At 47.0% G+C, this 26571-nt stretch overlaps 1 pseudogene; it reads left to right on the forward strand.

Moving 5' to 3' along the window:
* Positions 1-26349, forward strand: part of LOC109691237 (activated RNA polymerase II transcriptional coactivator p15 pseudogene) — a 43099-nt pseudogene extending 16750 nt beyond the window's left edge.
* Positions 26350-26571: the final 222 nt, after the last annotated feature.

The raw sequence follows: 26571 nt of genomic DNA on the forward strand, positions 1-26571 counted from the left end.
ACCTCCTGAGTCCTGGGATTATAGACATGCATCACCTTGCCTGGCAATTGTTGGATTTTATATTTTGATGAACTGGGCCTGAAAACTCAAGTACTTTCAATCACCTCATTTTATAGATGGGAAAGTAAGGCCTGGGGAGGGGGAGACAGTCACACTATGAGCTAATGGGGAGCTCTGTCTTTCTAACTTCAGAGGCTAAGGCAGAGACAATAGCCAGAGAGGGAGGGTCAGGTGGTACCTTTCCATGGAAGGCCCAGCATTCATTCATTCAGTGGTCTCCTCTCCTAGGAACACCGCCATCCTGGATGAGGGAAAACATTTATACTGTGATAGCTACCATATTCTGAGGCATTACCCTCTTCTCAGTAAATCTTCACACATATCCTATCAGTTGGATGTATTACACCTTGCTTTTACAAAGAAGTAAACTTAACCCCAGAGAGGTTAAGTAACCTGCTCAAAATCACACAGCTAGTAGGGCTGGGCGTTACTCATAGCACATGCTGAGTTTCTTATGGCATGCTGTCTCTTGGAGGATGATAGCCAATGAGCTTTCCTCTTGTTCCTCCTCCTGCCACACCCTGGTTTTAAATCGGAGATCTCCATGCCCACTGGAACTGAAGCTGTCAGGAAGAAATAGCTGGGTGTATCCCTGACCATGTCCCCCTAGTTCCGCACAAAGACCCTGCAAGGATAAGGGTAAGGTCCCCTGAGTCACTATGTGATTTATCTGGTGATACTGCTATTTTATGGGATGGGCCAAAGAGGTGTCAGGAAGCAAGTTTGTTGTAAATCTTATCTCTCTACTCTCCTTCCCTCTGCCCCAACCCCCAGGATTTATGGTGGAATCTGTTCAGAGCTAGGGACTTGGAGGCTTGGGTTCAGGCCTGGATGGGAAGGCAGGGGACAATACATCTTTCTTCTCGGGATCTGCCACGCGTGCACGCATCAACTGCCCACACTCCATCACAAGTCTGAAGCGCCTGTCCTCAAGTCCTTACTGGATTCGGCTTAGCACTCACGTGGCTGTGCAGATGACCACCTTGACTGTGCTAGTGGTGTGTTATTAGGGTTGCCACATGGACTGCCACATGTGTCTCTCTCATTGGTGGGCCTAGTTTCTGAATGAAGCCAGGAAACTGGTTGCAGAACCATGTGGGACTAGATGTGTGACCCACACACAATGTCTCTGAGACTAGGAAAAACAAGTGATGCTCTCCACAGGGCAGCAGGTCATGGGCAGCTGGAAAGAGACTCCCCACTGACTCCTTTTAGGAACACAGGGTGGGTAGGCAGGAGTCAGCTTGAAGTTGGTCCTCTGCCCCCAGCAACCAGGTTCCAGTTGGGCTCCTGGGGGAACCTCGAGCTGTACAGCAGACACAGCTGCAGGAGCTGTACCTGGGGTGAGCACAAGTCCACCCTAAGGGGGCCAATAGAGGATATGCACCCCTCTCCCCTTCACTCCTCTCCCTGCATTGTGGACTTTCACGGCTGCCAGTGCTGGGAATGAGGTCAGAACACATTCTGGCTATAGTTGGAGGCCTGGAGACAGCTCAGTGAGGGAAGGAAGAGAGAGCAATGAGAAAAGGACAGAGAAGGAAAGGAGGAGGAAGAGGCAGAGGTTAGGGAAGGCCTTCCTGATCTGCCCCACACAGACCTTTCCCTCTGCTAAGTTCCCCTGCTCCCCCATCTCAGGCACTGGTGACCACCTGACCAGGGTAGCCACCACTACTTACTGTTGCAGGGAATTTCTCCAAATAGTCCTTGGCCCTTGGAGGACATGCCCTGGGCACATACAACTCTCCATATCCCCTCAGGGAGGCCTCAGAAAATCCTGGCTAAACAAATGCAGGAGAGAAGAGAGGTGAAGAGACATCCCCCTGCCCGTGGATGTCAAGTGACTCCCTGCCATATCCTTTCCCTCCTGCCCTCCTGACTGCCTGAGCCAGGCTGTGCTGTGTCTCTGGTTAAATATATGGAATTATCTATTACAATACTTCAATATTTATTACATTGATTTCGCTTTAAATGCTTTGTAAATCATAGCAAAAAATAATGGCCTTCCAACAGAGAGTCATATGCCGTAATCAACTGGAAGAAAGTCGGCATTGTAATTTAAAAAAAAAAAAATTCTTATGTGAGTCTCTCGTTTAAATTAAGAGACAGGACGTGATTCAAATAATAAGACCCAAGTGAGGCTGGTTTTTCTTGGCAAATTAGTAGAGGTTTTAACTGGAACTGAAAAGGTGTTAAGGTGGAACACTGACCTTATTAGACCTTAATTATTTTCTGTTGTTACATTCCTAGAGCCAGAAGGATTTTTCCCCCCCAAAGTGGCCATGTTAAGCCTCATCGCAGTAACTTTGGCTTTAGAGAGAGATCACTTCTCAAGAGGCATTAGTGGGATAAAAAAACTCACACTTCACCAGTGTCCCTATTCTCTATCATGTAGTTTCCTGTGTGCCCAGAATTGCTTGTTTGGAGGCTGAGAATTCACCCCAGTCAGTGTCCCTGGCTTCTTTAGCTCAGCCTTAGTGACAGCCTGCTTTCCCTTGGATCTGCCCTCTACGGTGGGTGTGTGGGGGCTGGTAAAGTCAGCATCTGGGTGCAGGAGGGAGAGGGGTATATGCATGTGTGTGTCTGCTGGTTGGGGAATAGGGAACGAACACACAGTAGGCATCTTCATCTTTTACTGCAACCTTCCTTCTCCACCTTCCATACCCAGCTTGGCTGGTCATCAGTCCCAAAGCTAGCCAGGCCCAGCCCATGATGAACCTGGAGCTGAACATGGAGCACTTGCCACTCCCTCTAAATGGAAATAATGCAAAACCTGGCTCAGACTGTGCCCAGCCTCACACTGTTGGGCATTGAACAATTATGGCTTCATTTCTGTGGAAGGAAGAACAGTTAGAACAGTGCCTGACACTCACGGAACAATAAATGTTTTTAAATAACAAGTGTGTACTTTATTGGAAAGTTTGGTATTGCAAAAGTTGAGTTAGGAAGGAGGTATATCTCCCATCAGAGTTTCACAGAAGATTCTGGGTGGTGAGACTTCAGGGAACACTGTGTCCATGCAGCCAGCTCTGACTGTTTCTCTCTCCGTGTACCACCAAGAGAGAGATGTGGGCTTCAAATAGTAGTTGAATAAAGAAGAAATGAAGGTTAGGGTATGGCAACATTAACAATGAAGTAAGCTCTCTAGAGACATACACAGATTATATTAAAATTACATTTTAACACAAATATCTCGATTCTTGGTAGACCTCTTGGGAAGACTTTATGTAAGAAGAGAACACTGTATGATTTCCTTTTTTTTTTTTTGTGGTACTGGTGTTGAACTCAGGGCCTTGCAAGGCAGGCACTCTACCACTGAGCTATATCCCCAGCCCAAGGAACCAACTTTTAACAAAGTCAATTTTTACAAAGGACCTACTCTGTGCTATGCACTGGGTTAAGTTCTGACAGGTCTAGAGATGGCCCAGGAATGGACTCTGGCTCTCAATAGCATGTCAAGGCCAGAACTATTCTAGGGAAACTTTCCTCCAGGCAGACAGGGTTAGCTAGCCATGCCCATTCCCCCCCCCCCCCCACTGCCGCCCCGGGTTCCTTGGCTCAATTGGGCTCTCTGTCTTTCATTCCTGGTGCATGGAGGGTCACCACCTCCCTCCAGGAGGTCAGACCAGTGGGCTTTCTCCCTCCCTGGTTCCCACCTCCCTCATCCCCCACGGCCCTCCGCCCTGCAGCTCCCCTGGCTGAGTGAAAAGGTGCAGGAGGGAATCCAGAGATTCTGTGCTGTTTGTTTTGGGTTCAATGGAATCTCATTTACACGTGTTAATTGCAACTAATTGGCACTAATTGGATGAACAGGAAACCCTCTGGGAGCACTCATACCTTTAATTTGTAGTAAATATCATTAATTAACATATGCTAATTACAGCCAATTAACATTGATTAAGGGTTGCCAGCTACTTGGAAAGTACAACTCTGTGTGCTCTTCGGTTGTCTGAAGTCAGCACAAAATATGATACACAAAGTCTGAGGAGGGAGAGGATGATCAGCCTGCAGCATCCTGTGCTTGATTCAGCCTGCACAGCCCTCACCCAAGCCAGGTGCCTGGAGGATGGCACCCTGCCTTCCCCTGGCCAGAGCAAAAGGGCTGCAGGGGGAGGGAGTGCCCTGTAAGGCTGACACTGATCAGGGAGTGCAAGGAGGAAGCCAGCTGGGAGGGTGTGGGTGTTGAGATGAGATGCTCTGCCCTTGGCCTGCTCTGGACATTGGGGCCATCCTGAGGATGGGGTGAATCTGCAACATCAGTCAGCTGGCAGGGAGAGTGGGAACGCTGAGGCCAGTCTCTTCCAGGCTTCATGGATGGTGGGATGCCCATCGACTCTGTCCCATCTAGCATAATGTGTGTGTGTACACCCCAAACCTTCTCCTCAATGTGACATGGATGTGTGAATGGGAAACCTCCTCCATCTGACATGAGGTGTGTAGATGGCAGGACCACCCCCATCCAAAATCTCCTTTGCTCATTTTGGGAAATTTTTTACTCAGAACAGGATGCTGTTTGAACTTCCCAGGGTATTGATGTCTGGTTTCTTAAAAAGTCAGAATTAAGGTTGTAGCTCAGTGGTAAGAGGCTTGTCTGGCATGCATGAGGTCCTGGCTTTGATCCCCAGCACTGAAAAATTATCATTTGTCTGGGAGCCAGAAGGCTTTTAGGTCTATTTTTAGTTCTGTTACTAGCTAACTATGGGACCCTTGAGATTCATTTAAAAAATATAAATTGTTTTATTTTACTCCAATTATAAAGAAATAAATGTTTATTGCAGGACCCCCCCCATTGCCTCCTCTATAGCAGGCTCCCCAGACTCGCCGCCAAAGCCCCCTCATCTGTAGTAGTCACCTTGTCATTTCACGCTAGTGTCTATCTTCAGTAACAGCAGCAAGTTCCTGAAGGCCGGGTTTACTCTGTCTGTTCATTTCAGCTCTTCATGAACACTAAAGATATCTGTTGCATAAATGGATAAATAAATGCATAAAATAAAAACTAATTTCTACCACTGCAGGGATAAACAGCATTTAGTATGTGTATGTGTGCATGTGTGTTTATACCCACATACACATTTGTACATACATATAAAACATGTATAACGTATATAAGCTGTGTCAAAAGGCTTGGTGTTCTTTTTGCTTTAATAATTTCAAAAGTATAAGTACTGTAGACTTTAAAAATGAAAAAAAAAAAAAAAAAAGCAGGGCACACTGGTTCAAGTCTGTAATCCCCTGCATTGGGAGGCTGAAGCAGGAAGATTGAGAGTTCCAGGCCAGCCTGGGTAACATAGTGAGATCCTATTTAAAACAAACAAACAAATGAAAATAAATGAATAAATAAATAAGAAAGAAAGGAAAGAAAAACTATTTAAAACCTTAATTATTTAGATTTATTATGCACATTCAATTTTGTGAATTTCAAATAATAAAATTTTATGTTCCAATTTCAGTCCTTGTGATGAAGGCAACAAACAATGATTCAAAAAAGATGAAAACTAGAGCTAGGGATGTAGCTCAGCAGTAGAGTGCTTGCCTAGTGCACATGAGGGCCTTCGTTCAGTCCCACAGCACTGCAAAATGAGATCTATGATGATAATAATGACAATAATGATAAATTTTTAGTTAAAAATTTTTATTTTGGTGATGCTAATGCTGGGGATTGAACCCAGAGCCTCATACATGCTTGTGCTTTACCACTGAGCTGTACCCCAACCCCTAAAATGTTATTAAAAATTCACAAGCCCAAATGTATAAAAGAAATTTAAATAATGAAAAGTGCAAATGGCAGTCTGGTAAGCTTGTAGCACTTACACTTCCGAAGTTATTAAAGCTTGAAACTGTGCTAAGTTTTTTTGTAGCCCTCCATACATGCATTGCCACTCTCTCTTTTACAAAGATGCCTAAAGCAAGCTTTCTTAGTGCATGGTGTTCCAGAACACCTATGCGCCGTGATGTGTGTAACCAGGCTGTTGAATACGTAGATTTTTTTCCCAATTTATAGCTGTAACAAATAATGCTGGGATGGATATTCTAGCATTTTACAAGCTTGCATACATCTCACACCATTTTCTTAGGAGTAATTCCTAGAAGGAGAATTGTCCAAGCAAAGGGATTGCCCATCCTGCCAATCCGCAAGCTTTGCAATGTATGGCCAATTGCCCTCCAGGAAGGCTGCACTGACTTCTAGTTCTGCGAGCAGTGGATGAGAATATAGGTTCTTCTACTGCTGCCAAAACTAAGCATCCTTCTCCTTCAGCCACCAGCTAAGTCATTACATGATTTGTCTCCTCTGTGGAGTGGGGCCAGCGATGCCACAACTCCTGATCTCTCCACGCTTCTCCTGTGGGAGGATATGGGTCACTGGGTAACCAAGGGACAGGAGTATCTGTCCTCCAGGAAATGAGGAAGTTTTGCAGTGCCCAGAGTTGAACTATGGCTTTGATGGTAAGAGATGCAAGCCCGAGTGGGATGAACCTAGAGAAACCTCACCTCCAGGAGAACCTCATTCTTCTAACTCAGAAAAACGGGGTTGCTCCCAGAGGGGCTTGGAGTTCAGGACAATAAAAACTGCAAGATTGGAAAACTCCTCTCAGTGAGGATGCCTGAAAGCAGGGCAGATCTTCTACTAAATGCTTTCCATGCCTTCATGCATGCAACCTTCTCACAATCTAGCGATGTGGGTACTATCATAGAGCCCATTTCACAGATGAGAACACAGATGAGGCTCAGACACGCTAACTAGTGTACCCTTGCCCTTGAAGCTGCTAAGTGGCAGGGCTATGATTTGAACTGAAGTTTAGAGCCCTCTTTACCCGCTATGTACTACTGCCACCTCCCCCACCTGTCCCCCTTTGGTTCCGGAAGCTATGGCTCCTGAAGCAGCAGCAGCAGCTCCTTACCCTGCATGGGCTCCGCGTTCCTACCCTCCCTCCCCACGGAAATCTGAGGTCTGAGTGAGAGCTGTTGGCGAGGTTCATAGCAGCTTAATTACCAAAGTGATTTTAATTTGTTTTTGTTAATTGAAATCTCATTAAGCAAGTAATTTACTCCAACACAGCTTGGGAGTCTACAGTTCTACGGGTTTCAGAACTCGCTTGGATCCTGTGGCCTGTGTACATTGGAGAGTGTGCGCGCGCAAGCGCCACCCTTGCAGGGGCCTCCTAGATAGCCAAGGTGTCTTTTAACTTTCTTTGCTTGTACTACCTTGTCCCACCATCATGGGGCCCTCGGCTCTGCCTGCCTTGCACTGTTCCCTGGAATGATAAGGAAAAAAAAAAAAGAACGTGAGCTATGCCTCTGCAAGGTGTGTATGCACCCACGGGTGTGGCGTGTGGTAGAATCACGCACCCCAAACACCCCAATTTGTATTCATTTTCTTTCATGCCTAACACTCTTCCAGGCATTGGAGATGCTGGGGGAGCAGTAGGTTTTCCATTTATATAAAAACAAAACAAAACAAAACAACTCCTTGTCCTCCAAACTTCTTTGGGGACCGAGGCAGTTTCTGACTTGCCTTATCTTCCCATTTCAGCCTGGGCGAGAGCCACCTGCCCCTCAAGCTGGTGTCATGGCCACATCTCCACAAGGCCTTCACTGCCTTTCTCTTGGCCAGGTTACTGAGTTTTGTAGTCCTATTCTTTGGATTCTTTCTACTGTGTGCCAGAGGGGTGTGCGACCTGTAGGATCAAAGGTCTGGGAGGTGAGGACTTTGCCTTGTTCCTCCAACTGAGGCTGCAGGAGACGGGGCCTCCTACTCCTGTACTCTCTGGGCTGTTCCTAATGTCATAGTGAATGAACGGATCTGCATCCTTCAGATTGCAGCTCAAAGGACACTTTTTAAAAAATCGTGGCCAGGTGTGGTGGCACATGCTTGTAATCCCAGCACTCGAGAGGTGGAGGCAGGAGGACTGTGAGTTCCAGGCCAGCCTGGATGGTGCACTAGCCAGGCAAGCACTCCGTCACTTGAGTCACGGTGCCTGCCTTGCATCGTTCACCATTCACATTGTTGTGCATGCATCACCACCATCCATCTCCAGAATGTTCTCATGATACTACACTGAACCTCTGTACCCATTAAGTAGTATCTCCAAATTTCTCCCTTCCCCAGCCACTGATGACCATGATGCTTTGTCTCTATGAACTGACCATTCTAGGCACCTCCCAGAATATTAATTCCTTTTGTGTCTGGCTTGTTTCTGAAATGGCACTTTTTTGGGAGTGTTTTGTTTTGTTGAGACAGGGTTTTGCTATGTAGCCCAGGCTGGCCTCAAACTCATGATCCTTCTGCCTCAGCCTCCCAAGTGCTGGCATTACAGCACGTACCACTAAATCAAGTGCCAATTCTTTATTGGCTCTGTGGACCTGCTGTGGACTGCGGGTCACTTAGGAGTCCTGGCCTTGCATCTTCCATGCTTGTAACCCCCTCCCCCACAAACCCTTCCACATGTGTCCAGCCTCCCCGGGTGGGGTGGAGTTTGAACCAGCACACTGCCTGGCACATAGCGGGGACTTGGTGAGCACTTGTCCAAAGGGTGACTGAAAATGTGTAGAGCTATGCCTCTGACCTGATCCTGGGGTATATGAAGATGTGCACATATCTGAGAAATTCATGTGCTGCTCCTCTGACCCGCACCTTTGGGAGTACCATGGCAGCATGGGATTCTGGGTCTTGCTAGCTCTCCAGAGCTCTGTCTGCACCGGGCATTTTCCATCTCCACTCATGGCCCCCGGCTGCCTCTTCCCTTTGCCCCTGACTATGGCCACTTGGTAGTTTTCCAGGCCTGACATTTCAAACATGCAATACCATATGTATTGCCACTCTCAGGTAATTATCACGTAAAATTAAGCTAGTCTTGTACATGAAACCAGCAATTAGCCAGGGACTGAAGGTCAGGGGGAGCTCGTTTATAGAGTCGCTAACAAAATGTTAAGTGGAAGTGTGTGTCAGATGGACCAGGAGGCTGGATTAGCCAAGGTCACAGCAGTGGGACTGGAGAGCCGGGGAGACTCCCGGCTCTTGCGGTGCTGGGCACAGTGGGAGGAGCTGGCGATTGATGGCTCACACTTTTCTTCTTCAGTTCTCAGACTGGGGCACAGCTTTGAAGACAAGGTTGTCAAGCTTGCTGAGTCCCTGTGCACACCAAAGCTGTTTCTCCATTTGCGTTTGTGCCCAAAAGCTGGTATGTTGATCCAACCTCCTGCTTCTGCCCACCACCCAAATTCTGCACACCAGGGTCTTTTACTTCTGCTGTGAAGATGGACGATCTTGCAAGACTCAGATACTTTGCATATGCCATTCCCTCTGCTTCCAATGCTTTTCCTTCTCTCCCAACTCCTTTATCAGGTTCTTCTGCCTCTGTTCTTTTACGTATGCTGCAAGGGCCTGCTCAGATGTCACCTCCTCTGTGCAGCTTTTCTGGATCCCATCCATGGTGGAATCCACCGTGTCTCTGTATTTCCATGGCACTTTGTGTACAGTTTTGTTACAGCACTTACCAAAACACCTCCTATTTCATTATTGGTCTAATGGGGCTGTAACTCTAGGAGGACCATTCATGCTGAGTCAAGCAACAAAAATGTCTAATTACTCAACAGAAGAAGGAGGTTCAGTGGAGAGAGCTCCAGAGTCCGAGCCTGGAGACCTGGGTTCCAGTTCTGTATTGCTATTCAACCTTGATTGAATCAATCAACTTCTTTGGTCTTCATCCTTTTAAATCAGGTCCTATGTATTGAAGTGCCTGAGACAGTGTAGTGCTCAAAGCATGTCAGCTTCCCACCACCTTCTATTCATCTGTAAAATGAGAACTCTTAAGATTCCTTGGGATCTCGTGAAACAAAGGGCTGTCAGGGTTAGAAGGAGTTTTGAAAGGCATCTGGGCTAATGCCTGCTTCTCTCATAGGCAACCATCCAGATCTGGCTTGGATATCTCTGGCGAGGAGGAGTTCACCTCCTCATGGAGCAGGCTGCTCCACCTACAGACAGCTCTGTCTTGAAAAGAGCCCCATTATCTGAAACCCTGTTTCCTGGAATCTCAACTGTAAGTGTGGGCGCTGCATCACGAAACTTGTTCTGTTGCCTAAGATGGCATTCATAGACAGAGTTCCAATCCAGGCTCCAGGATACTACCAGTTCCAATGCCATGCCTGTGGAACTTGATCAGGAGCCTCGCCGACCTACAGCATCCTCCTCTGGGCTTGCTGTTCTTTGTCCAAAGACCTCCTGAGATGGGGCACAGAACAGGGTAGGACTGTCACCTTCCTTTGCCTAGAACCTGTGCTTTTATTAATGGAACCCAAGTTCATGTTATTGTGACTTTTTTTTTAGTTCAATGGGGTTTGAGCTCACGATCTTGTGCTTACTAGACATGTGTTCTACTGCTTGAGCCATGCCTCCAGCCCTTTGTTGTGACCTATATCTCACTCAGATCCAGTGCCATAGGGAGGCAAAGCTGAAAATGAGAAAAATTCCTTTTATATTTTATTTTACATTTCGAAAGTCTGCCTCAAGAAAAAAAAAAAAAAGAAAGGAAGAAAACATATGCACAATCCAAAAACAAATGGCAAATTAGGAAAATTTATTTGCCACTCATAGCAAAAGGCAAAGAACTACTTTCCTTAATAGATAAAGAGGATCTACAAATCAATATGAAAAAAATCCACAATTGAATAGAAATAAGCACAAGGAGGGCTACACGTGTGGCTCAAGTGGTAGAGCACCTGTCTAGCAAGTATGAAACCTTGAGTTCAAACCCCAGTGCTGCCAAAAATAAAGAAAGAAAGAAATATGCACAATGGATGTCAGAAAGTTGGCAGAAGAGGACCTGAAAATTGCTTTTAAGTATATGAAGAGTTGTTGAACCTCATTCATCCTGGGATAAATGCAAATTAAAATTATAATAACTTTTCACCTTTCACATTGGCAAAAATCAGAATGTTTGATATCATTTTATTGGTAAAAGTGTGGGGAAACAGGAGCTTTTATATATTGGTACAATCTCTTGGTGGGGACTGGCTTTACCTGCCAGTAAAAATGTTTTCAAGTAAAGAAACCTTAAAAATGCACAGATGGGACTGGGAGGTGTGGCTCAAGTGGTACAATGCCTGCCTGGCAAGTGCAAAGCCCTGAGTTCAAACCCCAGTACTGCCAAAAAAAAAAAAAAAAAGCACACATGCACACTAGAAGGTATGCTCCATTACAGAGGGACTTTTGCCAATCACGTTCTCTACTCTAACTCTGGCACCTAGAATGCTTCCCAGCATACAGTAGGTGCTCAGTAAATGTCTACTGGGTTGGTCATGGTGGTACACACCAATAAATCCCAGCACTCAGGAGGCTGAGACAGGAAGATCACAAGTTCAAGGTCAGCCTGGGTTACATAGTCGGACCCTGTCTCAAAAAACAGTCCGTTGGATTAATGAATAGATAAGTGGATGAATGTGCAAAATCCCATGTCCAAGGTTATTCTTGGCAACATTTTTAGTAAGAGCAAAAATCATGTAAGTGTTGAACTATAATGGAGTAATATACTGCTCTTAAAAAATCAAGACAGCTCTCTATGGATTGATGGGTAAGGATCTCTAAGGTATGTTGTTGTTATTTACAATGCTGGGGACCAAACCCACTGCCTCACTGATGCTGAGCAAGGGCTGTACCACTAAGCATCACCCCTACCCTTTCCAGGCAGATTATTAAAGGGGAAAACAAAGTGCAGAAAAATGTGTGTAATAAAATGTGGCTGGATATTATTCATCTAAGCAGAGAGTACCGCTGGATGGAAGTTCTTAAATTGGCTACTATGCTTCCTTTTAGACAGGTGGTCTGGGGGTCTGGAGCATGGGGTGGGGTAACTGATTTTTCAGGATATTGTCTTATATTTGGTTTGAATTTTAGATCATGTGAATTTATTCCCTATTCAAACAAATAAATACAATTCAAAATTTAAAAGCAACTGGCTCAGGAATTAGTCTTCTGCATTTGAGCCTGTACATTTGTGTACATACATATGCATGCATATGTATTTCTAGTCTAACTGCTCACGACTGCAAATTAGTCTTTTTAAATGAAAGTGTTCCTAAGGACTTCCCTTACTCAACAAACTTCGATGGCTCCCTATTGCCTACAAAGTTCAAATTTCTTGTCTTGGGTCCCAAGATCTTCTGTTGTCTGACCCCAACCCACCTCCTACCACTTCCTTCACACTGTCTTGATTTTCCTGTGCATGTTCACTTGTGTACTATTCCACACTGTATCTTAGACTCTGCTCTTTGGAAACCCAAGAAACCCTTCTCTTCCATTGCCACATGAAGTCACACTTGTCCTTATATTTTCCTTTTTTTTGCCATACTGGATTCAGAACCCAGGACCTCTCTCAGGCTAAAAAAGCTGTCTACCACTAAGCTACATTCCCAGCTCTTTTTATTTTTCACTGTGAGTCAGGACCTCACTAAGTTGCCCAGACTGACCTCAAACTTTCCATCCTCCTGCCTCACCCTCCTGAGTAGCTGGGATTACACACCATGCCTGGACTCAAGTCACACCCGTTTTTTGAAGGTCTTCTCTTCCTCAGTCCCAGTTGAAAGTGACCTTTCGTTATTCACCTGCATTCCTCTTTGAGCATTTAGATTTTTCTTATTAAGGCTATTCTACTTCCTCAAAACTCCTTTCCCAAGCAGGGTCCAAGTTTGATTTGTTGCATTGTCCTCTGAGCCCAGCCAAATGCCAGGCGCATGGTAGGTACTCAAGAAGTGTTGAAGAACAGAATAGGCCTTGGTTAGGAGGTGGGACATAGGTCCATCTGGTCCTTGTCCAGTCTTAGCCATCACGATAATATCCATCCTATTGGGGAAAAGTCTGTTACCCTTCGTTGCACATGGCCCTGTGTAAGACCTACCAGCCTGTCCAGACGGGGAGGCAGCCACATTCCAGACAGATGAGGCATGCCTGGGAGGTCACTTGTCTGACTCACAGACCCACCTGCCCGCATTCAAGCTTTACAGACCCCTAGGATGACCCAGAGTTCTAGTCCTCATTCTCCCTGCATGACTGTGGAAAATGACAAGTTGCTGTGTCAGGTTTTCATCTGTGCAATGTGAAGGGCAGTACCTGCTCCCTGGCTGCTCCAGGCTGGACAAAAGCACTGTGAAAGGCCTGTTGGAGACCTGGTGTCTGGCAGCTTCTAAGAAGTTTGTTCCCCTGAAAGCCAGGGCTGCCAAGCCATAGACATGCAGGAACCACATCAGCCCAAGCTAAATCTAGAAAGGCAGTGTATTGCCAAAAACCCCATATGTCAAGCAGCGCTTTACTATAAAGCCAAACAGATTTTTTTTTTTTGGCTCAACCATTGTTTGGGGTTCCTTTGCCACAGTTAATGCTCTGCTGGCGAGAGCCTGGGACTTGACCAGGGAATAGCAGGCATGGTGGTTTCATCATGTGCGTGGACTTGGGCATACACACGGACAACTGTGTGCAGGTGTGCACATACACTCGCAGGCATGGGGACTCCCTGGCAGCCACACATATGAGTGTCTGTGCATTTGTATACAACCACTCAGGCAGTGGTACTGGCATAGGGACTGAGACAAGACTGGAACACATTGCTTAAAGGAATAAAAGCTGGTTAGAGAAATACTGAGGAAAGATATGGCAAGAAAGGAAAAGGAAAGCTAACAGTGGTGCATGCCTGTAGTACCAGCTACTCAGAAGGCTGAGGCAGGAGGATAGGCCAGGAGTTTGAGGTCAGCAGCCTGGGCAATTTAGCGAGACCTAATTTCAGAAAAAAAAAAAAAAAAAAAAAGAGGCAAAAGAAATTTATTTAGGTTGTTCTGGGGTTTGAACACAGGGCCTTGTACTTACTAAACTGGCACTTTACTGCTTGCTCTGGATGCCCTGGACCCAGGGTGCCCCACTCTGCTCCCCAATCTACCTTTCCCTTTTTCCCTCCCTTATTACTTTAGAGTCTCATTTTTTTGCCTGGATCATGAACCTCTTACTTACACCTCCTGCGTAGCTGAGATGACAGATAAGTGCCACCAGGTCCAGTTTTTTTGTTGAGAAGAAATCTTGTTAACTTTTTGCATGGGCTGGCCTTGAACCATGACCCTCCAAAACTCCACCTCCTGAGTAGCTGGAATTACAGGCATGAGCCACCTCAACTGACAGAAAAGGAAACTGAAAGACTCAAAGGGGAATAAGGGATGTGAACAACAGTAAACTATGAATGCCAAGAACATGAACTCTGACCTGGGTTTGAATCCTCTCTGTGTCAGTTCCCAGCTCCTCACCTTGGGTAGCTCATTCACCCTGTCTCTGCCTCAGTGTCTCATCTATAAAATGGGAATTAGAATAATAACATGAATTATTAGGACCACTGGAGGATTAAATGAAGTAATTCACGCAAAGTATTTAATGAGCGCTTTCTGCCTCCCCCAACACCATCCAGGTCTTTGCCAGAGCCAGGCTGAGTGCAGGGAACACATGCCACTGGCAGGGAAAGAAAGCCAAACGGAGCAGGAGGTGGAGATGCTGGCTCTGAAATGTTGCTTCTCCCCCCCCTAAGCCTCCCCCCCATTTCCCCAGCCATGCTCCCAGAGGTAGGAGGTTTGGGGGCAGTGAGAAGGCTCCAAAGAACAGACAATCCCAACCATTCCCTGGTGGGCTGGGGGTCAGGCCCCTCCTCACTCCATCTGCCCCTGCTGTAGCCTGTGCCATCCGGTTTGCCAGCCCAGCCCAGCCCGCTGGAGTTCAGCAGGCAGGGACTCCAGGCCATGCCAGCCCTGGCCCAGCTGGGGGTGGGAATGGCCACAGTCAGGGGTCTGTGAAGGGTTCTCCTGCTTTGTTTATTTTTTCTATATTTCTGCTTCCCCAGCCCTGTGGCTCTCACTCTATCCTGTGCCAGCCTCTCTGGCTGTCTCGCCCATCTCTGCCTCTCTGCCACCACCTGCCCTGGGTCTCCTGCCAGCTCTGGGCTCAGAGAGCATCAGGCCCTGTCAGCCTCAGCTCCTGCACACACCCATTTTGGCCCCCATGGGCTGGAGGCCATCAGTCCCAGCATCTGGAGGGGCTGACTCTTGCTCTGGCTGCCATGGGCCCAGGGTTCCCCACTCTGTTCCCCAGTCTACCTTTCCCTTTTTCCCTCTCCCTACTGCTAGGGTCCTCTTCTGACACTCCTGCCTTCTCTCTGCCCAGGACAGCTTGCTTCCCTCCAGGCCTTGGCTGGAGCTCATAGTGAAGTTGCCTTCCCCCACCCCAGGCTGGAAGGTGGAGAATCACCATAGCAACCAAGAAAGCCCCGCTCCCTGTCTTCCCTTCCTCTTCTGGTTTACCAGAGGGGCTAGAGATCTGGGGGTAGAGCTAGGAACCCTCAGGAATCCAGAATGAATGACAGAAGGACAGGAGTAGCTCACTGGACATTTGTGAGAGATACAGTCAACAGTGGGACCATAGCTCTTGGGGAGCTGGGTCCAGCCTAGTGTGTTCTAGTGGGGCCATGGCCACCAGAGGAGTTCCCCAGTGTGACTGCTATTACTCTGGTAGCTCAAGAAACAGCCTCAGGCTGCATCATTGACCCACCAAATTCTAGTCTCCAGGATTGGGTCCAGAGAAGTCTTATTTTAAAGATTCCTGCAGGAGATTCTGACACACACCAAAGTGGAAGAGCCACCAGTATACAGAAGGCTGGAGCCTAACAGGCCTGTGTTTGCATTCTATATACAAAATCAAGTGCAAGGACTGGAGGTGTGGCTCAAGTGGTAGAGCACCTGCTTTGTAAGCATGATGTCCTGAGTTTGAACCCCTATCCTAATTAAAAAAAACAAACAAACCAGGTGCAAGCCTTGTGAACTCTTCAAGGCTCAGCATTCACTTCTGTCAAATGGGATGATACAATTTGTGCTCATGGTAAAGCATGTACACAGAGCTTGAGTGCCTTTACTTCTGTTCTAGGCTCTGCCACCTCTAGGGAGATTGGCAGGAGAGTGTGTCTCCCTCCCCCAAGCCTGCCATGGCCTGGGCCTTCTCTGCCATTATGTGTTACAAGACACTGAGAATTCTTGACACTGGAGCAACATGAAATCATTAAGGCAAAACAATAAATAAAGGCCTAGAAGTTATTACAGAGCTGACAGCGCACAACGCCATCCTGCAAAGCAAATATGAATTATTTCAGGACATTTTCAAATGAAAAATCCTCTCTTCTTCCTGCCCGACTCTGTAATCCATTAACTCCTCTTTCTACCCCCTTCACCAGTTGGAGAGTGGCCAGGCTAGAAGGGTCCCAAGCACAGGGCTTCCTTCGAGTCAGACTGGATGTCACCTTTTGACATCTTTGGTCTGCATACCTTTTAGTTTGCTAAAAGCATTCATCCCGGGAGCCTCCTCTACTCCTGACACTGTATGTCCCTTTGCAGTTTATGGAAAACTCTCCCATAGTTCCAGGAAGATGAATGACATCTGGCCCATTTCATAGATGGTGAAATAGTTGCAAGATACCAGTAACAAGCCCAGAGTCTGGTAAATGGTAGAACTGGTACTCAAGCCTAGGCCACCTCCAGGTTTAACTAGGATCATGACACAGTGCCTGCAGAGCACTTGCCTGATGTTCTCTAAATGCTATTATTACTCCCATTATTGTTATTTTTATTGTTACTATTATTGAAGTACTCATCCAGCACTGTGAGAAGACTGCTGTGGCTATCTGTCACTGCTGTCCCATTGTGTTGTATTACCACTGTCTCCTTGGGACTCATGTCCTCTTTTCCATTTCACTTGACGTGTTATCAGTCACTGTTGCATGGCTTCTCCTGGCCTCCAGGGTGGCCATGAGATCTGAGATCCAAGATTGCCCAATCATAGTAACCAGTTTTTCTGAGCACAAGTACTGGACCCCAGCTGAAAACCTTCAAATATATAGGCTGGGATTTTTAATATATGGACTGTGAGGGAGGTAAGTTTCTCCCTCCCAGCTCTGCCCTACCAGCTCCAGGAGCCATGCCCATCTTTTCCCACCCAGCTCTCTCTGCCCCACATGGAGGAAGCCCATCAGAAAGAGAGGATCTGACCTTAAAGCAACTGAGGCCAATAGGGAAAGGGGACCAGGAGCTAGAGAAAAGGTTAGATCAAAAAGAATTAACCTAGAAGGTAACACCCACGCACAGGAAATCAATGTGAGTCAATGCCCTGTATAGCTATCCTTATCTCAACCAGCAAAAACCCTTGTTCCTTCCTATTAGTGCTTATACTCTCTCTACAACAAAATTAGAAATAAGGGCAAAATAGTTTCTGCTGGGTATTGAGGGGGGGAGAGGGAGGGGGCGGAGTGGGTGGTAAGGGAGGGGGTGGGGGCAGGGGGGAGAAATGAACCAAGCCTTGTATGCACATATGAATAATAAAAGAAAAAAAAAGAAAGAGAGGATCTGGCCAATGCATAGAGAAATACAGTTGCAAGATTTGGTAATATTGCTTGGGTACCTAGATCCAGCTGTTCCTGAAATCAGCCCCATCTGCCCTTCTCAATTACACAGGTCATAATCTCCCCTTTGGGGTGAGACTAGTTTAAGTTTGGTTTTAGTTACTTGTTCTCAAAGGTATAGGTGCTGCTGGTGACGGTGGGGGGGCAGGTTTGGAGTGTGGCCTTTGGTGACATACCTGGAGAGTCAGGCCTGATTTAGAAGACCCATGCATAGTAACAGTGTATCTTATCCAATTCTAAACCCTCCAGGGGTAGGAGACTGAATGTGCTCATGGAAAGTGTCCTAGATCAGAGGTCAAGCCCAAGGTTATAATCCCAGCAAAGCTATTGATTCTCCCTTTGGATGATGTGTTTGTTTTGTTTTTGAAAGAGTGTCATTTTATAGCCCAGGCTGGCCTCTTGCCTCAGCCTCCTGACTTATTGGGATTGCAGTTGTATGCTACCACCTCTGGCCCTTCTGCATGATTTGAAGCAAGTCTCACTTTTGTGGACCTCAGCATCCTCATTTGTAAAATGAAGGGTAAGACCGAAGCATCAGGGTCTCACACCTGTAATCCTAGCTACTCAGGAGGCAGAGATTAGAAGGATCATGGTTTGAAGCCAACCCCAGGCAAATAGTTTGTGAGACCCTATCTCAAAAAAATAACCAGCACACACAAAAAAAGGGCTGGTAGCATGGTTCAAGTGGTGAAGTGCCTGCCCAGCAAGCATGAAACTCTGAGTTCAACCCCCAATATTACAAAAAAAAAAAAAAGTAGGATTGTACTCTTTCATAGGGGCCTTGTACTGCTGGTGTTCCAGAATTCACTCTATATGCCATGTGGCTAGGTCTGGCGACAGGGCCTTCTAGGGTCCCACTCCTGTCAGCCTCTTCAGCTTCATCTCCCATGATTCTCCCATCATCCACTCCCTTGTACTCTACCCACCTCTGCAGCCCTCATTTCTTATTTACTTTAGCTCCTTGAATAAATCCTCCATCCATCCACCCATCCATGCACCCATCCAAACATCCACTAAACAACAAGCTCCTGAGATATGTTAGGCTCCACCCTAGGTACATAGGTATCACACCGTCCTTGATCTCATGGAACCGACACATAAATGCAAGTATGTTCAGGTTGGGAAACAGGTGATGTAGGATATTGGCAGAATTTAGAAGGTGGCCATAGCTCTCTCTGAGGAGGAATAGTTCTTTCATGTGATTATCGAAGGTAGAATAGGTAATAGTCAAGGAAAGCAAAAGAAGCACATTTCAAGCCATTGCAATAGTGGGGAGTATTGTGAGTGAGAGAAACTTGGAACAGAAAGCGTATGGTCAGCAAAAGGAGGAGGAGTTCAACAAGTGGCCGGAGATGTCTGTGGAAGACAGGCATTGATGATGATCCCTTCGCTATTCTGGCCACTCGGCAAACTCCTGTGCATTCTCAGAAACCCTGCTGAGGTGGCACTTCCTCTGAGAAGGGACCTTCCTGACCCCAGAATTAATGCTCCTTCCTCTGTGTGTTCTTGTATTCCTATAATTGCACCCATTCCCCTGCCCCAGGATGACCTCTTCCCACATTTATATCTCCTTTCAGAATCTGCATTTCTTTATTTTACCATTTTTACATTTACTTACATGTGTATACATTATTTGGGCCACCTCCCTCTGCCCCCTAGAATCTGCATTTCTTTAGGGCATGAAACTATCTGTAGTTGAGTGCCTGGCAATAAGTGCTTCTGGACTGAGTTGAATCACACACTGTGTATGTAACCATGAGATTGTGTTTAAAGCAGGGGCAGGACGAGTGGCAGTAGTGCATATAGGTGTTTCTGTCTGGATTTAAGTTCAATGATGTTTGGAGTCAGTAGACTGTGACGAGCTGCTGACCATTTTCTCAGCACCAAAAAACTGGCCCTGCTGAGGGTGTGGAGTTGGCTAGGCCTGAGGCTAGCCAGCTACCCATCTGCCTGCTTCCCCACCCCTCCTTCATTTCCTGCCCCTCTCTCTACATGGTCCACTTGGGGGCTCTCAGCTCTTTGGGTCTCTGTAGTGGGATGAGACAGTGATGGAGGCTGTGGCTCCCACCTGAGCACCCTCTGACCACTGGCCAACATGGCTTCCTTGGTGAAGAAGCTGATGAGTGGGGCCCTAGGCCTAGGGATTTCTTCTTTCTAATCCCTATCAACCTCTCCCTACTTTCTTACCTATTGGCTGCTGTCTGTGGGCTCTGGTGGCAATTTGTGCAGGAGATCTGAGGCCTCTGTACAGCTGGGTATGGGCAGAAGGAAGGTTCTAGGTAGGAAACCAGCATTTGACCAGATGAGTGTGCCAAAGTGGGGCTGCCTCAATGTTCTTTATCTTCTTTATCTACTTAAAGTCTGCAGGGAGCTACTCCCTCAAGGCAGGAGACAACATTTCACACCTGAAGATGTGGAGAGCCATGCTAGACAGGCTGGACCTCCATCTGTGAAATTGTGATCCACAAATACCCCATTTCCCTCGGACCCTCTGGTCCTCAGTCTGAATTCCTTGCCCCTTCTGTGCTTTGGAGGATGCCTGGGTCCCCTTATTCTACCGTCCACTGATCAACCTGCAGAAGCCATTTCCTCTTCTAGGCGTTGGTGCAAGGATGAGGGAAGGGAGGCCCCTGCTCCACTGTCATTCTGAGGTACAAGAGAATTTCCAGGACCTAACAGATTTTGTATCTGGAGGAGAAAGTTAGATCCAGAATGAGCTTTCCCTTGGTTTTACCAAGGTGACAGTGATCTTGAGCAGATCGTTAAAGCTCTTTGAGCCTCAGTTTCCTCATCTGTAAAAGGAGGCTACACCTCCCAGACCTCTGTAAAGGACATGTGAATGAGCATGTATAGTGCTTTGTCGTGGGCACTAAGAAGTGGGGCAGGGCAGGGCAGAAGGGAGACTGGAGCTGGTACACATGGAGGGGTGGTGGGGATGAGAGGAGTGAGCAGTGAGTAGGCCTTGGAGAGACCATCAGGCTGAATCATTGTGAGGATTCCAATGTCAAGCTGACTTTGTCCTATGAGTTAGTGCTTTTCATATGTGGCATCCTTCATTCAAATGGGGTCCTGTTAGGAAGCCGAATAGCAGATAAAGGCCTGAGGGTCCACAGCCCTGCTTTCCAACCTCCTCTCCACTACCCAACCCTAGGAAGGGCACCATGGAACTCACAGAGCTATACTGAGCACATTTTAAAGGTCTTTGTAGTGAAGAACAGATCAGAGAAGACTCGGAATTCCTACCAAATCCCAGGAAGCCAGAGAGAGAAGGGGGGAGTAGGCTCATTTTTCTCATCCTTGGGCTTAGTGAGCATTGTCCTCGGTACCCCCTACACGTCCCTTCATGCTCACTCTATTTACAAGTTGATTATGGCCTCTCCTGGAAAAGCCAAGTCCAGCTGTCTGTCCTCTTTCTGGACACAATGACAGCCTCTGCATAGAGAAGAGCAGGGTTTGAAGGTCACCAGGGAAGTCTTGGGAAATGCAAGCCATGGGTTTCCCGGGGAGTCCAGGTGTGGACTTCATTGCTGTTGTCAAGGGCAAAAGGCAGGTGCCTCATGGATGCACCAGCATGTGGCCAAGGGCCAGTTGCCTCTGATCTAGAGTCTACCCGTAGCCACTTTCTCTCCCACTCCACTTCTCCATCTGATATCAGCCTTAGCATGAACATAACTTTCTCCAGAAAGCATTCCTTGTTCCTTCTGCTGTGCCCACACTGCCCTGGGCCAGCCTCTCTTTGAAGTAAGAATTTCCATCTGCCACAGTCATCTGCTTATTTGTCTCTCTTCTCTGCTAGATTTTAAGTTTGGTAGTAAGGCATCCTTTCACCAGAGTCTAGCACAGAGCCTGATGTACATTGGGTGCTAGTAAGTGTTGGTGAATGAATGAATGAATGAGCTTCACTCCAGCAGAGGTGCAGGGAGAGATCAAACTGTGTGAGCTCTTCACAGATGAAGGATGAATGGGATGCAAGGTCAGTCAGGGAGAGGCTGGGAGGGAAATGCAAGCATTGAGCTTCCAGAGCTAGGGTAACAATCCCACGTCTTTCCTACCAGGGGATTTATCCTCCCGGTTGGACTTACTGTGGCTGTTGTTGAGTGTGCTACAACTTTGCAAGCCCACCTGTGTATGTGTGCAGACACCAAGGTGCATTCGGTAGGTCTTATATCCCTGGGGACTGAGTGAACATGAATGGTACAGAGCTCGGGAAGTGTGTGTATGGGAACAGACACACATGGTAGTGATTACCACAGGTGTCTTTGTGTATCCAGGTATGGGTGTGACACCTTTGCACGTACAGCTCTTTTTGCAGAACACATCTAGGAGTGCCTGTATGGGAGTGTGTATGTGCTTGCACAGACATGAGTGTGCCCACAGGAGCCAGGGGCAGACGGGTGTGTTCTGTCACTTTGTCCTGATTAGCCTTTGCTTGGAATCATTTAGGTGACAATTTACAGCCGCACCTGACCCTGGCCTCTCTGCCTCATCCTGCATGTGCGGCTGCGGCTGCCCCCTGCCCCCTGCCCACCCCCTGCTCCCTAACCACATAAGTGTGATTTATGGCTGGCCTGTAGGGAGCAGCCCCCTCCCCACTGCCCACCTCTCTGCAGCTCTTGCACCAGATGGGCTGCCTGCTGCTCCCTGGAGCAGCTCTGCCAGGGAGGGTGAGGCAAGACGACCAACCGTCCGCCAGACCTGGCTGGGACCCCTCCCTCACCCACTGCTTGCTCCCTTTCATGCAGTTCCTGTCATCTTGTTTTGGGCTTGTTCTTGGCTTTTGGGATTGTGAACTGAGATGGGAGGTCAGAGTCTGTGACATAGAACAGAAACCACCCCCATTCTCCTTTCATCTCCACTGCAGACACAGATAGACAGACAGATGGACAGACACACAGATAAAGGTGCCAATAGTTCCACACACAAGGATGCTCACAGGGTCAAATCTGACAATGTGTGTGCGTATGTGTGAGTGTCAGTGGGGGATCTGCATGCGTTGGTGGGGGGGTCTGGGAAGGACGCCAGGCCCCCTGCAGCCAGGCCAAGCCTCCCCTACTCCCTGCTGGGTCCCTACCCCCCCCTTCCCCTGTGTCTACACTCCTTGATGCCAAAGGGTATCTTCTCCAGCTTGTGCCAATCCATTATGAAGGTCCATTCAACCAGCAAGGGCATTTCTGGGGGTGTCCCCGGGGTGGACCTTGGGGGGCTGGGGTTCAGCCTAGTACCCCCAGGCTAGTGTAGCTGCGAGCAGGGGAGTAGTGCAGAAACCCAGTGCTGTGTCAGGCTGAAGGTGAGCGCTGGAAACAAAAAGATTGGAGTAAATTATTATTCCCCCCATGGCTTTCCCAAGAAAAGTGGAAGCAGCAGCCTGAGGCCCGTTTTCCTATTTGATGGGGAATCAGATAAATGGCAGGCAGCTTGCTCTGATAAGGCCTTGCTCTGGGCACAACCTCTCTCTCTGCAACCCTCTTACTATGCATAGAGGAAGGCTATCTGTGCAGCTGCACCTTGACACAAATATATCTGCACCCGAGATGAAGCAATTCCCCCAGAAATTACAGCAGGGGGATTGCATCTGAGGAGGGGGCCCTGGGGATGGGTAGGGGCTGTGGGGAGGGGGGAAGGGGAGAGGTCTGGGATATCCATGGAACAGAAGAGGGAGGAGGCTGGGAGACTAGGAGTGAGGAGGAAGAGGAAGAGGTCAAGAGGACTGTTCAGGGAGGGGCCTGGAAGCATGTTTGTATAAAATTTATACATTTTTCCCCTACCAAGCAGCTTTCCCAGAGCTATTCTTTACCTCTTGCATCATCTTATTAATAGGGAAACTTACCAGCACACACTCCTTACCATATTGTCTCGGTTCATAGAATTAAAAAATAAAATGCATAGATAATAGTAGATTTTACAATGAGTCTCCTAAATGGAAAAGTCTCGGCTGTCTTAAAAATGCTCTTTTCAGAAGGGAATGGGGTGGTAAAATGTGATTTAAATGAATACGTACATAAATAAATATTTTTGGAAGGATAGAGAGCACAGAGTTCTGATTGTTACAGCACTGCAAACACTTTTCCAACTTGACCCATGGCTACCTGGGTGCGTGCATGTATGTATGCAAAATACACATGAATAGGCCATGTGTTCATGTTCTCTCACACACATGCTCGGTCTGATAATATCCTAGGCTCCCTCTGTCTCCCCCACACCCATCTGTGACTGCCCATCTCCTCTCCTCTTCCAATCTCCAAGGAGGTCTCCAGAAATCCCCCTGGCCCTGGGAAGAGAGCTTGAGTGAGAGATATTGCATTAGGCACAGGGTCCCCTGCCTGCTGCCAGGCACTGCCTCCCTCCTAGCTCCTCCTTGGCTTGGCAAAGGTGCCCAAGGGTGCTGATAGCAGAGCTTGGCAGGCCAAGTACATAGGGGAGGAGCTGTGGGGCATGTGGGCTGGGGATCTTGTCCTCAAAACTCTGAGTTTTGGAGGTACAGGGTGAGCTTAGTGAGGTGGGAATGGGCAACAGCAGGAATCTCACATACACATGGGAGGGGGCAAAGGGAAGAAGAGGAGTGTGAGTGCATTCACGGGTGTTCCCCTCCCTCTCCAAACTGGCACCTGCCTTGGGTCTGACTGTCAGAGCAGCTGTGAGACACAAGAGCAGGCTGACAGATGCCACAGCCCCAGCCTTTGTCTGAGCAAGAGAAAAATCACACCCTCCCTTAAGCCCCTAGGGCAGCTGAGGCTGGGAGTTTTCCCATCTCACCCTCTAACTCTGTCTCTAACCCTGGAAAGCAACAGGGGACTTTATCCTGTTTCTTAGGGGAATATGAGAGGTAATGGGGAAGAAGCAAGAAAGCAAACGTTTGGGTGAGAGATGCTTTGAACTCCTTTGTCTGAACTGTGTGATGCACTCCCAGAGCCCACTTATATGGTGGTGAGGGTGTTGGCAGAGGTCGGGGAGATCTTCATGCCAATCTAAATCAGCTGGAAAAGGACTGAGCTGACAGCAGGAATCAGGCTTCTTCTTTCCCCCTTCTCTGTGAGCAACTAGTATACTCTCTGGGTCTTGCTCTTCTTAGCTGTAAAATGTGGGAAGTAACCATTCAAATGATGGATGCAATGTTAGATAACACGGGTAACTGTGGTTTTAGGCACATATCAGGTTGAGGGGGTAAGAACATAACTGGTTTTCACATGCTTCTGGTTTGGAAAGAGTCTGGAGGAGTCCAAGTTCTGTTCTCCTTGCAGGAAATAATCCCTGGAAAGTTTGTCACCTCTTCTGGGCTAGTGGGATCCTCAGGACTCATGTCCAAGCTGTCTCTGTAGATAGGTTACAGAATAGGAATCCTCCAAGGAGAACTACTGTAGACATCTAGGCTGAGGCATGTTGGGGCAGAACACTGATCCCATCCTAAACTTTCTGCAGTTGACAACTTAGCCAGAGGGTTGAAAGGGCCAGGAGACTAGGAACTGTCCCTTTAGAGCAAATGATAAGAGAAAAATCCCCTAAGGAAGTCTAGAGGGTGAGGGTAGGTGTCCTATTGTTTTCCATATAGGTGAGCTGGGGTCTACAGTGGGACATGAACACCCACTCATCCCTATAGTGAGACTTGGGCTATCATTGACCTCATATTGGGACATTGACTGTTACACTCATCCTATATATCATTGACTGCTGTTGATCCTGATATTGGGGCATTGATCATCATACTGGGATATTGATTTCCCTAACCAACTCTGAATTGGGCCATGTGCTTTCTTACTCATCCCTATGGTGGGGCATTGATCCCTCTCAATGCACTCTGTATTAGGACATTGATCCCCACATGGGGTGTTGATGACCTCAACCAAATCTTCACTGGGGTATTGATTCCTACCTGCATTGAAATGTTGACTCCTTTTCCCATCTAACTATGGATTGAGACATTGATCCCCCATTGGGGCATTGATTCATTAATATCTCTCAGTGTCTTCCCATTATCCATCACTCAACCCTGAATAAGGACTGTGATTTTTACTTTAGAGTTTTGGTCCATTCATTTCATCAATCCTTCATTTGCTATTAGCTACTATATGTCAGTTTTTGTGCTGACTGTTGCCATGTTTTTCTTTCTCTTCCTTTCTAGCATCCACCCCCATGTAAAGATCCCCATTCCCTATGATCTCCATATTTAAAAAGAATTTTTTTTATGGCAGTCTGGAGTGAGCAAGCCAGAGACTATTCAACTGCAGGAGCACAGCAATGCCTAAATCAAAGAAACTTGTTTCTTCGAGCTCTTCTGGAAGTGATTCTGTCAGTGAAGTGGACAAAAGGTTAAAAAGGAAAAAGCAAGTTGCTCCAGAAAAACCTGTAAAGAAGCAAAACACTGCTGAAACATCAAGAGCTCTGGTATCTTCCAAGAAGAGCAGCAGCAGTAGAGATGATAACATGTTTCAGATTGGGAAAATGAACTAAGTCAGTGCTTGGGAATTTAAAGGGAAAGTTCTAATTGATATTAGAGAATATTGAATGGTTCCAGGTGAAATGAAACCAGGAAGAAAAGCCATTGCTTTAAATCTGGAGCAATGAAGCCAGTTGAAGGAAGAGATTTCTGACATTGATGATACAGTAAGAAAATTGTAGAACTGGTGGAGTGGCTCAAGTGGTAAAGCGCTGTCTAGCAAGCATGAGGCTCTGAGTTCAAACCCCAGTATCGCCAAAAAAAAGAAATGAAAACTGTAAAATCTGTACTGAGCCATATAAAATTTTACTGGTCTAGTCATTTTAATCTGTCTTTTTACATTGACTTTTTTTCAGATGTTGTTTTCCAAGCTACTGTATATTTGGATTGTGGAACAATTTGTAAAATGAACACTTTTTAAATGTGCCTTATTAAAAATGTTCTGAGTGAAGCTAATTGTCAATTTTATTAAGGAGGATTGCTTTGTGTCCCCTACTTGGTGTAAAATAAAATTAAGTAATTAAAAACATTTTTTTTCTTGGTGGAACCAGGGTTTGAACTCAGGGCTTCAGGCTTGCAAAGCAGACACTCTACCTCTTGAGCCACACCTCCAGTCCA

The sequence above is a fragment of the Castor canadensis genome, chromosome 11 (genome assembly GCF_047511655.1).
Source record: "Castor canadensis chromosome 11, mCasCan1.hap1v2, whole genome shotgun sequence".
Lineage (NCBI taxonomy): Eukaryota > Metazoa > Chordata > Mammalia > Rodentia > Castoridae > Castor > Castor canadensis.